The sequence below is a fragment of the Hyla sarda genome, chromosome 8, assembly GCF_029499605.1.
Source record: "Hyla sarda isolate aHylSar1 chromosome 8, aHylSar1.hap1, whole genome shotgun sequence".
Taxonomy (NCBI): domain Eukaryota; kingdom Metazoa; phylum Chordata; class Amphibia; order Anura; family Hylidae; genus Hyla; species Hyla sarda.
The window spans coordinates 107,575,529-107,589,134 of record NC_079196.1 but is presented as its reverse complement, the minus strand read 5'-3'; positions in this window follow the sequence as shown (position 1 = coordinate 107,589,134).

The following is a 13,606-nucleotide window of genomic DNA, read 5'->3' as shown; positions in this document are numbered from 1 at the left end:
CTCCCTACGCATAAATGATTCATTGTCCCACCCGTTTTCGATAGCGAATGGCACCAGGCAGGGATGTCCCTTATCACCCTCGTTGTTCATCCTGGTGATGGAGACCCTTCTCCAAAAAATCAGGCAAACGCCAGAGATCAGGGGGTTTGAAACCCCTGAGGGGGAACTCAAGACGCTAGCATTCGCTGACGACTTGCTCTTCCTTCTGCCAGACCCATTAAACGGGCTTCCCTGCCTGGTGTCACTTTTCTCAGAATTCGGCATTGTATCAAATTTTAAAGTTAATGTTCACAAATCAGAACTTCTCAATATTACGCTGCCCCCCCGAATTGTTGCCACTCTGCAAAATAATACCCCTTTCCCATGGGCCCGCTCCTCCTTAAAGTACCTGGGAGTCCATATTACACCAACTATCCCTCAACTTTATAAAGCCAACTTCGAACCACTCCTCACAGAAACCCAGCAGCTTTTGACTGAATATGACAATCCCTTAATCTCATGGATAGGTAGACGCAATGTTTTGCAAACATACGTAGTACCGAAAATAACATACAAGCTAAACATGCTGCCCATAGCCCTCCCTACATCTTTCTTCCTCTCCCTACGCAGAACGTTCTCACGATATTTATGGAAGAACAAAAAACCCCGCCTGGCGAGATCCCTGCTAGCTAGGCCTATTAACAGGGGAGGTCTGGGAATGCCAGAGATCCATGATCACTATAGAGCCATACAGTTGAGAAGATGGATCTCCTGTTATAGGTCATCTCACTCTTCTCACACTACGCAACAATTTAGGGAAGCGTTGTGGTCTCATTGGGCGTATGGCCCGGATTTTGTTCATCATCTCTGGATTCCTAAACGACGAGTGTTTTCACATTCCCACCCCCAACTTCTCTTCCTAGGTCTCTTCATGGTCTGGGCTTCTCTGGCTCCTATTCTGTCCCCTTCGCTCTCCCCTCTGCTACCTGCTTCTCTCATTCCGGTGATCCTGGATCGCATGACCCCCACATACGGCTCACTCTGGTCTAAATTGGAGGGTTTCACAATCAACCAGATTTTCGACAACGGAAGGGTTCCGGACATGGGGGAGATCACCTCGCTGCTGCCAGCGGTGAGGTTGTCTTTTCTCCAGGTGTCACATCTCAGATCTTGTTTCGAGGCGTTCTGGAGGGGTGTGACTCAGCTGAGAGAGCTAACTGCTTTTGAGATCGAATTAATGTCGCCGCAGAGAGGATGGTTTCGGCTCTCGTACTCAAGGAAGTGGTGTGCCTCAAGTGGCTCAACCTCAACCCCTGGCTACCTCACCTCATGGGCGAAGGAGTTGAATGTGGTCCTCTCTGACGGTGATGTAGAATATATCCTAAGGCACTCACAAGGGTTTTCTAGATGCATAAGACTGAGGGAGATGCACTTTAAACTTTTGTCCAGATGGTACAGGACTCCGGAGTTCCTGCATGCACATGGTCTGTCCCCTTGTAAACTGTGTTGGAGATGCAACACGCACACTGGCACCCACACGCACATCTGGTGGACCTGCCCAGCCCTGACCCCTTTCTGGACGGAGATAGAATCGAAGATAAATGAGATATTTTCCACTGATCTTAAATTGCAACCGGAGATGGTGCTGATTGGCAAACCTTCACCCTCCTACCAGCCCCACAAAACCAAACTCCTCTCTCACCTCATATCCGCTGCTAAATCCTTAATACCCTTAAAGTGGCTTTCCCCCACACCGCCTAAGATCTCTGAGTGGGAGGCGAAGGTCCACCAGATCTGCCGATTCGAAGAGATGGCGAGCAGGGTCGATCGGACACATGAAAATTTCCTTGTTACCTGGTCCCCCTGGCTGTCATACAAAAAGGGTCTATGAGACAACACCTCGTGGTAGATATGGTACCTGCTATACGTCGCCAGCAGAGAGGAAAACATCGTAACAAAAACTTATATGGAATTGTACTCAATTGTGGGTTTTATTATTTGCACACAAATGACGTTGTCGCACTGATTCCCACCCACCCACCCCCCCAGAGATATGCGCAGCCGCGCACGATACCCCCTTCCTCTCCACCCCCCCTTCTTCACTCCTGTCTCTTCTCTCCCCCCTTCTCTCCCCCCTTCTCCCCCCCCTCTCCCTTTGTTGCTTCTCCCAAGCCCCCTCCTTAGCTCCCCCCATACCCACACACCCAGACTGCGCTTAGGCGCAAATCCTTTTCATAAGTGTTAAACTATTTGTTTATATTGCAAGGAAAGTTTATCTCTTGTATCTTCCTTATGATATCCTGATATTTTGTGGATGTTTGTGTTGGAAAACCAATAAACATTTATTTGAAAAAAAAAAAAAAGAAATACTTTGTGTGCAGTTTAACCAAGAAAAGTAAATGCGCTTTAGATGGCTATTGTGTATTTAATTTACACGCTTTAAACTATGTTGTTATCTTACAACCAAGTAGAAATATTGTGTTTGTGATTAAACCAAGAAAATACATGTAAGTGCACTTTAGATGCCTAAGCGTGTTCCATTTACACACTTTAGCCTGTATTGTTATCTTGCAACCAGGTAGGAATACTGTGTGTATGATTAAACCAATAAAATACATGTAAATGCATTTTAGATGACTAATGCGTGTTCCGTTTACACGTTTTTAACTGTGTTATCTTACAGCCAGGTAGGAATACTGTGTGTGTGGTTAAACCAAGAAAATACACATAAATATGCCTTAGATGGCTAATATGTGTTCAATTTAAACACTTTTTATAGGTTTTCTATGTAACCAGGTTATGGTAATGTTTAACCAGGTAGAAACACTTTGTCATTAAACCCAGAAAATACACATACATGCGGATTAGATGGCTAATGTACATGCATTTTCTGGGTTTATTCGCACACAAAGTATTTTTACCTGGTTGTAAAATAACACTGCAATTAATAGTGTTTGAATTAAATGCACATTAGCCACTTAAAGGGCATTTACGAGTATTTTCTGTGTTTATTCATACACAAAGTATTTCTACCTTGTTGTCACATAACGCATTTAAAAGCATTTAACTTAAACATGCTTGAGCAATCTAAAGCACATATATGTGTCACAACGAGCGCTCCGGTCCCCTCCTCCGGACCGGAGCGCCCGCTTCTTCAGCCCCCCTCCTCAGGATCCCAGCACCTCCCGGTCAGACGCGCTGACCGGGAGCACGGTGTGTCGGGGACGCGGCTGCCGTGGCGGCTGGTCCCCACTCACGTGCCGCGTCCCGGTCTGTCTCACCTTGCTCCTCGCTCCCTGCGCTGACGGTCTCTGCCTCCTGGCACGCGCAGCCCTCTAGGGCACGTGCGCTCTCTAGGGCACGCGCACGCCGGCTTCTGTAAATTTAAAGGGCCAGCGCGCCATTGATTTGTGCGCTGGTTACTGACCTCTGGTACCTTCCCTATAAATGTAACCTGCCCCTTCCTGCCCTTGCCGGATCTTTGTGCCCTTGTGCCTCTGAGAAAGTGTTCCCTGTAGCCTTGTTTTGCCTTGCCTGTTGCCGAACCCGTTGCTACCGACTACTCGCCTGTGAACCCTTGCTGCCTGCCCTGACCTCTGCTACGTTCGACTTCGCTCTTGCCTGCTCCCTGTGTACCACGCCATATCAGCTGCCAGAGAGGTCGAGTCGCTACTGGGGGACACGACATGGTAGTTACCGCCACAGCAAATCCATCCCACTTTACGGCGGGCTCTGGTGAAGACCAGTAACTGCTTAGAACCGATCCCTCAGTACGACCCGCGCCATCGCCTCTCTGGTCTAGAGGATCCACTACCTGTCCTGCCAGTTCGTGACAGTAAGATCTGGCCATGGATCCCACTGATGTTCCCCTGCCAAGCCTAGCGGACCTCACCACCATTGTGGCCCAGCAGGGTCAACAGCTGGCTCAGCTGACCGCTATGATGCAGCAGCTTCTGTCTTCTCAGCAACAGCCAGTCCCTCCGTCTGCACCTGCTGCATCACCTCCGCCTGCAGTAGCCTCCTGTTCCAGAGTCCGTTTGTCCCTGCCTGACAAATATGACGGAGATCCGAAGCAGTGCCGTGGGTTCCTGTGGCATTGCTCTCTCCACCTCGAGCTACTCTCCGACCAATTCCCTTCTGAGCGAGCCAAGGTAGCCTTTATCCTCAGTTTGCTGTCCGGGGGAAGGCCCTGGCCTGGGCTACACCGCTATTGGACCGCGCTGATCCAGCCACCTCTTCCGTTCAGAGCTTCTGCCAGGAGTTCCGGAATGTTTTCGAGGAACCTGCCCGGGTTACCTCCGCAGAGACTGCCTTATTTAACTTGACCCAAGGAGGTTCTACCGTGGGTGACTATGCCATTCAGTTCCGCACCCTAGCTTCTGAACTAAACTGGAACAATGAAGCTCTTTGTGCCACCTTCAAGAAGGGACTTAACAGCGAGATAAAGGACGTTCTGGCTGCACGTGAGCTACCTTCCACCCTTAGTGACCTCATTATGCTGGCCACTAGGATAGACAAGCGTTTCACCGAGAGACAAGAGGAGCTCCTCCTGGAAAAGGATAAAGCTCGTCCTAGACGCTACCCTCGTCTGGCTCCTGTTTTTCTGCGTCCACCTCAACCCGTTACTGGGCCTCCCGCAGTGGAGGCCATGCAGGTGGATCGGTCACGTCTGACTCCGCAAGAACGAAGCCGTCACAGAGACGAAAACCTGTGTCTGTACTGTGCTAGTACCGAGCACTTCCTTAGAGATTGTCCTCAATGTCCACCGCATTCGGGAAACGCTCGCACCTAGTAAACATGGGAGAGTCGTTGCTAGGTGTGGACTCTTCCTCTCCACGCCTCATCATACCCGTGCAGTTGTCCCTCTCTTCCAAGTCCTCTTTCTCCGCTGCTGCCTTCTTGGATTCCGGTTCAGCTGGCAACTTCATCCACGCCTCTTTGGTAGACAAGTACCGTATTTCCATAATCCGTCTATCCAAGCCGTTCCTCATCTCTACTGTTAACGGTGAGAGACTCTCTGCCACAGTGCAGTACCGTACCCAGCCTCTGCAGATGGACATTGGGATATTTCATACAGAGACTTTGGAGTTCTTTGTCCTTCCCTTCTGCTCTACCAAGCTCATCCTGGGCCTGCCGTGGCTTCAACGTCATTGTCCTGTCCTCAATTGGTCCACCCAGTGTCTCAAGTCTACTCTTGTCAAACAGGACCCGCAAGTTTCTCCGCCTCCTGGTCTGCCCAAGCCATACCATTCCTTTGCGGATGTCTTCTGCAAGAAAAAAGCCGAGGTCCTTCCTCCTCACAGACCCTATGATTGTCCGATCGACCTTATACCCAGTTCTACCCACCCCCGGGGCAGAATTTATCCTCTCTCACCTCCTGAGACTCTTGCCATGTCTGACTATATACGGGAGAACCTAGAGAGAGGATTCATAAGAAAGTCTTCTTCTCCTGCTGGGGCAGGTTTCTTCTTCGTGACTAAAAAGGACGGCTCCTTCCGCCCCTGCATCGACTACAGAGGACTTAATAAAATTACCATCAAGAACCGTTACCCTCTGCCCCTAATCCCTTAACTTTTTGATCGTCTCCGAGGGGCAAAGGTCTTCACCAATTTGGACCTTCGTGGGGCCTATAATTTGATCCGTATCCGTGAGGGAGACGAGTGGAAGACCGCCTTTAACACAAGGGACGGCCATTTCGAGTACCTGGTGATGCCCTTTGGCCTCTGTGACACGCCTGCCGTCTTCCAGGAATTTGTCAACGATATTTTCAGGGACTTACTTTACACCTGTGTGGTCGTATACTTGGATGACATCCTTGTCTTTTCCTCCAATTTGGACAACACCGGGGCCATATGCGACAATTTCTCACTCGTCTTAGGAGAAATCACCTATATGCCAAGATTGAAAAATTTATTTTTGAACGGTCCTCCCTGCCTTTCCTGGGGCACATTATCTCAGCCCAAGGACTTCAAATGGACCCAGCCAAACTCTCGGCGGTTCTGGATTGGCCACGCCCCTCAGGACCCCGAGCCATACAAAGATTTCTGGGCTTTGCTAATTACTACAGACAATTCATCCCTCACTATTCCACTCTGGTGGCCCCTATTGTGACTTTAACTAGAAAGGTCGCTAACCCTAAATCCTGGCCATCCCAAGCTGAAGAGGCCTTCCAGTCTTTGAAAGCCGCCTTTGCCTCAGCACCTGTTCTCTCTAGACCAGATTCCACCAAGCCCTTCTTTCTTGAAGTGGATGCCTCCTCGGTTGGAGCCGGAGCTGTGCTCACCCAAAAGTCTTCCAGGGGCAAGACTGTAACTTGTGGCTTCTTTTCGAAGACATTCTCTCCCGCATAGAGAAATTATTCCATTGGGGACAGAGAACTGCTGGCTATTAAATTAGCACTGGAGGAATGGAGACATCTACTCAAGGGCACCACACATCCTGTGAATATCTTCACGGACCACAAGAACCTGGCTTATCTCCAGTCTGCTCAGAGACTAAATCCCCGTCAGGCTCGGGAGTCTCTGTTCTTCGGCCTCTTTAATTTTGAGATCCATTTCCGTCCGGCTTGTAAGAACATTAGGGCAGATGCTCTGTCTCGCTCTTCTGATGTGGTGGGCGACGAGATAACTCCTCAATATATTATCCCACCAGAACGCCTTATTGCCGTCGCTCCCGTGGACCTGCGCCTTCTTCCTCCTGGCAAAACCTACGTACCTCCACGTCAGCGGTTGCAAATTCTCAAGTGGGGCCACGCTTCTCCTTTTGCCGGTCATTCTGGGGTGCAAAAATCTCTCCAACTAATTTCCAAGAGGTACTGGTAGCCTTCTCTGGAGAAAGATGTCTCGGACTTTGTCCAAGCCTGTATGATTTGCGCCTGAGATAAATCGCCTCGCCAGAGACCAGCGGGTCTCCTCTTACCCCTACCTGTTCCGGAAGTTCTCTGGTCTCACATCGCTATGGACTTTGTTACAGATCTTCCCTCCTCCCATGGCAAGTCTGTTATTTGAGTCGTGGTGGATCACTTCTCCAAGATGGCTCACTTTGTGCCCCTGCCCGGTCTTCCCTCTGCACCCATGCTGGCCAAACAATTCTTCCAACACATCTTCCGCCTCCATGGCCTTCCCAAACATATTGTTTCGGATCGGGGAGTACAATTTGTCTCCAAATTCTGGAGGGCTCTATGTGGTCAGCTCGGGATCAAATTGGACTTTTCTTCTTCCTACCATCCTCAGTCTAACGGCCAAGTAGAACGGGTGAACCAAATTTTGGCTGACTATCTGCACCACTTTGTATCCTCTCGCCATGACGATTGGGCGGATCTACTTCCCTGGGCAGAGTTCTCCTACAATTGCAAACAATCCTCTGCCTCCAACAAGTCTAATTTCTTTGTAGTTTTTGGCCGTCATCCTCTTCCACCTCTGCCACAGTATCCCACTCCTTCTTCTGTACCTGCCGTTGACAGTCTTGTACAGGACTTTCCCTCCATCTGGCGAGAAACTCACGCCGCTCTCCTCAAGGCTTCCGCCCATATGAAGGTTCAAGCTGACAAGAGACGCAGAGCTCCTCCGGAATTTCGCCCGGGTGACAAGGTATGGCTCTCCTCTAAGTACATCCGATTTAGGGTCCCAAGTTACAAGTTGGGCCCTCGTTACTTGGGGCACTATAAAATCAAGAGTCGTATCAATCAAGTCTCTTATCAGCTCCATCTTCCCCCCTCCCTCCAAATCCATAACTCTTTCCATGTCTCCCTTCTTAAACCTGCTGTCATTAACCGTTTTTCTCCCAAGCTTTTTTCTCCCACCCCGGTCGCCGACACCTCTGATATATTCTCTTGGCGACCAAGTTCTCTCAGGGGAAAATATTTTTTTTGGTCAAATTGGAGGGCTGAAGTCCTGAGGAAAGGTCTTGGGAGCGTGAGGAGAACATTTTAGACCGCAGCCTCATCCTCAGTTTTCTGGGTACCAAAAAGAGGGGGAGACCTAAGGGGGGGGGTACTGTCACAGTGAGCGCTCAGGTCCCCTCCTCCGGACCGGAGTGCCCGCTTCCTCGGCCCTCCTCCTCGGGATCCTGGCGCCTCCCGGTGAGACGCGCTGACCGGGTCCCCTTGTGTCGGGGACGTGGCTGCCGTGGCGGCTGGTCCCCGCTCACGTGCCGCGTCCCGGTCTGTCTCATCTTGCTCCTCGCTCCCTGCGCCGACGGTCTCTGCCTCCCGGCGCGCGCGGCCCTGCTCTCTAGGGCGCGCGCACGCCGGCTTCTGTAAATTTAAAGGGCCAGCACTACATTGATTGTTGCGCTGGTTACTGACCTCTGGTTCCTTCCCTATAAATGTAACCTGCCCCTTCCTGCCCTTGCCGGATCTTTGTGCCCTTGCGCCTCTGAGAAAGCGTTCCCTGTAGCCTTGTTTTGCCTTGCCTGTTGCAGAACCCGTTGCTACTGACTACTCGCCTGTGAACCCTTGCCGCCTGCCCTAACCTCTGCTACGTCCGACTTCGCTCTTGCCTGCTCCCTGTGTACCACGCAATATCAGCTGCCAGAGAGGTCGAGTCGCTACTGGGGGACACGACCTGGTAGTTACCGCCGCAGCAAATCCATCCCGCTTTGCGGCGGGCTCTGGTGAAGACCAGTAACTGCTTAGAACCGATCCCCCAGTACGACGCGCACCATCGCCTCTCTGGTCTAGAGGATCCACTACCTGTCCTGCCGGTTCGTGACAATATGTAGTCTCTGGGTTTATTCGGACACAAAGTATTTCTGCCTGTTTGTAATTTAACAAAATTAAATTATTATGTTACAACCAGGTAATAATACTTTGTGTGCTAATAGACCAGGAAAATACACGTACATGCACTTTTGATAATGTGTGCTTAATTTAAACACTTAACTTTTTTCTGTTATGTTACACCAGGTAGAATTACTTGGTGTGTGATTAAACCAAGAAATTACACGTAAAGGTGCTTTAGACGCCATGCTGCGTTCACTGCACTTTTAATATGTTTTGCTAAAATACAGGTTAACCCACTGTTTTGCTCAGTTTTATGGATATTTGAATGTGATACTTGTTATGTTGTGATTTGTAGTGCACAATCAGACTTTTGCAGGTAGGGACATAACAGGAGGTCCTTGATATCAGCTCACAGGTTAACACTGTGCTTAGTTTGCTGTGAAATTTAATAGATTAGGATTTGTGCTCAGCTAGTTCTGCATTTGTGAAATTGTATATTTTAGAATATGGGTATAGCTAGTTGTGGATTTGGGGAATGGTATAGATTAGAGTTTAAGCTCAACCTTCTGTGGATTTGTGGAATTGTATAAATTAGAGCTTGCTCTAAATCTCACTCTCTTTAGAATGGTGGCTGGACTTTATCTGTGTCTAAAATCTCACACCTTTGATGTTTCGTATTGGCTTGGGAGCTGATTACAATTATTTTATAATCTGGGGCCATCATGTGATAGTTGCAAGGTATGCAGGGTATTACGCCGAGCGCTCCGGGTCCCTGCTCCACCCCGTAGCGTTCGCGGCGTTCCGCTCTCTGCAGCGCCCCGGTCAGACCCGCTGACCGGGAGCGCTGCACTGACACTGCCGGCGGGGATGCGATTCGCATAGCGGGACACGCCCGCTCATGAATCGCATCCCAAGCTACTCACCTGTCCCGGTCCCCGGCTGTTACGTCCTGGCGCGCGTGGCTCCGCTCCTTAGGGCGCGCGCACACCAGCTCACTAAGATTTAAATGGCCAGTGCACCAATGATTGGTGCCTGGCCCAAATTAGTCTAATTAGCTTCCACCTGCTCCACGTCCATATAACCTCACTTCCCCTTCCCTGCTTTGCCGGATCTTGTTGCCCTTGTGCCTAGAGAAAGCGTTTACTGTGTTTGCCATACCAGTGTTCCAGACCTCTTGCTATCACCATTGACTACGAACCTTGCCGCCTGCCCTGACCTTCCGCTACGTCTGACCCCGCCTCTGTCTAGTCCTTCTGTCCTACGCCTTCTCAGCAGTCGGCGAGGTTGAGCCGTTGCCGGTAGATACGACCTGGTTGCTACTGCCGCAGCAAGTCCATCCCGCTTTGCGGCGGGCTCTGGTGAATACCAGTAGCAACCTAGAACCGGTCCACCGGTACGGTCCACGCCAATCCCTCGCTGACACAGAGGATCCACATCCAGCCTGCCGAATCGTAACAGTAGATCCGGCCATGGATCCCGCTGAGGTCCCGCTGCCAGTTGTCGCTGACCTTACCACGGTGGTCGCCCAGCAGTCTCAACAGATAGCGCAACTAGGACAACAGTTCGTCCAACAAGGACAGCAGCTGTCGCAGTTGACCGCCATGCTACAGCAACTTCTGCCACAGCTACAGCAGCAACCATCTCCTCCACCAGCTCCTGCACCTCCTCCGCAGCGAGTGGCCGCTCCTAACCTCCGCTTGTCCCTACCGGACAAATATGATGGGGACTCTAAACTCTGCCGTGGTTTCCTGCCTCAATGTTCCTTACATTTGGAGATGTTGTCGGACCAATTTCCCACAGAACGGTCAAAGGTGGCTTTCGTGGTTAGTCTCCTGTCTGGGAAGGCCTTGTCATGGGCCACACCGCTCTGGGACCACAACAATCCTGTCACTGCCACTGTTCAGTCCTTCTTCGCTGAGGTTCGTAGTGTCTTCGAGGAACCAGCCCGAGCCTCTTCTGCCGAAACAGCCTTGCTGAACCTGGTCCAAGGAAATTCTTCTGTAGGCGAATACGCCATCCAATTTCGTACCCTCACCTCTGAATTATCTTGAAACAACGAGGCCCTCTGCGCGACCTTTAAAAAAGGCCTATCCAGTAACATCAAAGATGTGCTGGCCGCACAAGAAATTCCTGCCAACCTGCATGAACTTATCAATTTGGCCACCCGCATTGACATGCCTTTTTCTGAAAGACACCAGGAGCTCCGCCAGGAAAAAGACCTTGATCTCTGGGCACCTCTCTCCCAGTATCCTTTGCAATCTACCCCTGTGCCTCCCGCCGAGGAGGCTATGCAAGTGGATCGGTCTCGCCTGACCCATGAAGAGAGGACTCGCCGCAGAGATAAAAATTTATGTCTGTACTGCGCTAGTACCGAACATTTCCTAGTGGATTGCCCTATTCGTCCTCCACGTCTGGGAAAGGCACGTACGCACCCAGCTCACGTGGGAGTGGCGTCTCTTGGTATGAAGTCTGCTTCTCCACGTCTCACTGTGCCCGTGCGGATTTCTCCTTCTGCCAACTCCTCCTTCTCAGCTGTGGCCTTCTTGGACTCTGGTTCTGCGGGAAATTTTATTTTGGCCTCTTTTGTTAATAAGTTCAACATCCCTGTGACCCGTCTCGTCAAGCCGCTCTACATTTTCTCGGTCAACGGAGTAAAATTGGACTGCACTGTGCGTTACCGCACAGAACCCCTGCTCATGAGCATTGGACTGCATCACGAAAAAATTACATTTTTTGTTCTGCCCAACTGCACCTCGGAAGTCCTCCTCGGTCTGCCATGGCTCCAACGCCATTCTCCTACCCTTGACTGGACCACCGGGGAGATCAAGAGTTGGGGTGCTGCTTGCCCCAAAAAATGCCTCACGTCGGCTCCAAGTCCCGTCAGTCAAACCTCTGTGACTCCTCCTATACCAGGTCTCCCCAAGGCCTATCAGGGCTATGCCGATGTTTTTTGCAAAAAACGAGCAGAGATTTTGCCTCCTCATAGCCCCCTTCCTGGTAACACTCTGCCCCATTGCAACCTTCACCTTCTGCCCCCCCTCCCCATTCCCACTTCTTCTGGACTGCCTGCCATGGATGAATTTACCCAGGACTTCTCTGTCTTCCAGAAAGAAACTCAAGAATCGCTTCCAATAGCCTCATCTCATGTGAAGCGACAACCAGACAAAAAGAGGGGGAGACCTAAGGGGGGGGGGTACTGTTACGCCGAGCGCTCCGGGTCCCTGCTCCTCCCCGGAGCGCTCACGGCGTTTCCCTCTCTGCAGCGCCCCGGTCAGATTCGCTGACCGGGAGCGCTGCACTGACACTGCCGGCGGGGATGCGATTTGCATAGCGGGACGCGCCCGCTCACGAATCGCATCCCAAGCTATTCACCTGTCCCGGTCCTCAGCTGTCACGTCCTGGCGCACGCGGCTCCGCTCCTTAGGGCGCGCGCGCGCCAGCTCTCTAAGATTTAAAGGGCCAGTGCACCAATGATTGGTGCCTGGCCCAAATTAGTCTAATTAGCTTCCACCTGCTCCATGTCCATATAACCTCACTTCCCCTTCCCTGCTTTGCCGGATCTTGTTGCCCTTGTGCCTAGAGAAAGCGTTTACTGTGTTTGCCATACCAGTGTTCCAGACCTCTTGCTATCACCATTGACTATGAAACTTGCTGCCTGCCCTGACCTTCTGCTACGTCTGACCTCGCCTCTGTCTAGTCCTTCTGTCCTACGCCTTCTCAGCAGTCAGCGAGGTTGAGCCATTGCCGGTGGATACGACCTGGTTGCTACTGCCGCAGCAAGTCCATCCCGCTTTGCGGCGGGCTCTGGTGAATACCAGTAGCAACCTAGAACCGGTCCACCGGTACGGTCCACGCCAATCCCTCACTGACACAGAGGATCCACATCCAGCCTGCCGAATCGTAACACAGGGCTACCGTGATGTCATCTCACTGCCCTAGTACTTCCTGCTTTCCTCTGCACGCCAAAACACATGTGTTCCTCATACCTTCTGTTATTATTGTGTGATCCAAACCAGGCAATGTTCGAATGCTCTGCAAGCCATAGCAACCCCGAAATTGGGGGTCGAACCTGGGTTTGCAGGGCTCACTGATCTCTAGTTGTGACACTTCATGGAACATCCCTCATGTTTTGTGACTGACTACTGATATTCATTTTATATGATTATTCATATGTACAAATAAATAAACAATCAAAAGAAACTTTAGATCACAAACTGAATATTAAGCTAAAAAATGTAAAAAAAATTAATAAATCTGCAGTCTTTTATGATGCTATCAGATCAAAAATGTATTGGAACACCAGCCACAAAAACAGTGGCAAGAAGATTGGGAGTCAAAATAACCATGGTATTTTATGCCCTTCTTTTTTCTGTTAGGCCGAGTTTACAACACAGAATTTCTGAGGGCAGCACTAGGACTAAGCATATTGCATTGCCGTTCCCATAGACAGCAATTTTTTTTCTGAGCGGATCTATCAAAGGAATGTTCAATTGGTGGAGCCAATCTCAGGATCTCCGTACAGAATTCCAGCAGGAAATTCTCTGGTGTGACTACTTTAAGGGATTCTCCGTTTACACAGGATCTCTCACCCCAGTACCCGTCTTGTTTTTACATATATTTTTTAACATTATTTATCTAATGATATTATTATGAATTTAATCTGTATTATGAATTAAAGGCATACCCTTTAATAAATGCAATAAATAATATATTTTCAACCATGTAGTTGGTACGAGCCGCTACGAGCAGACACTACTGTGATGTACGAGTTGCTGCACATGTGCGATGTACTCGCACACATCGCGGCCACTCCCCCTGCTCCCTGAGCTAGGCCGAGAGCAGCCGTGATGTGCGAGTATACTGCGCATGCACGTGGCGTCTCGCACATGGCAGTGTGTATGCTCA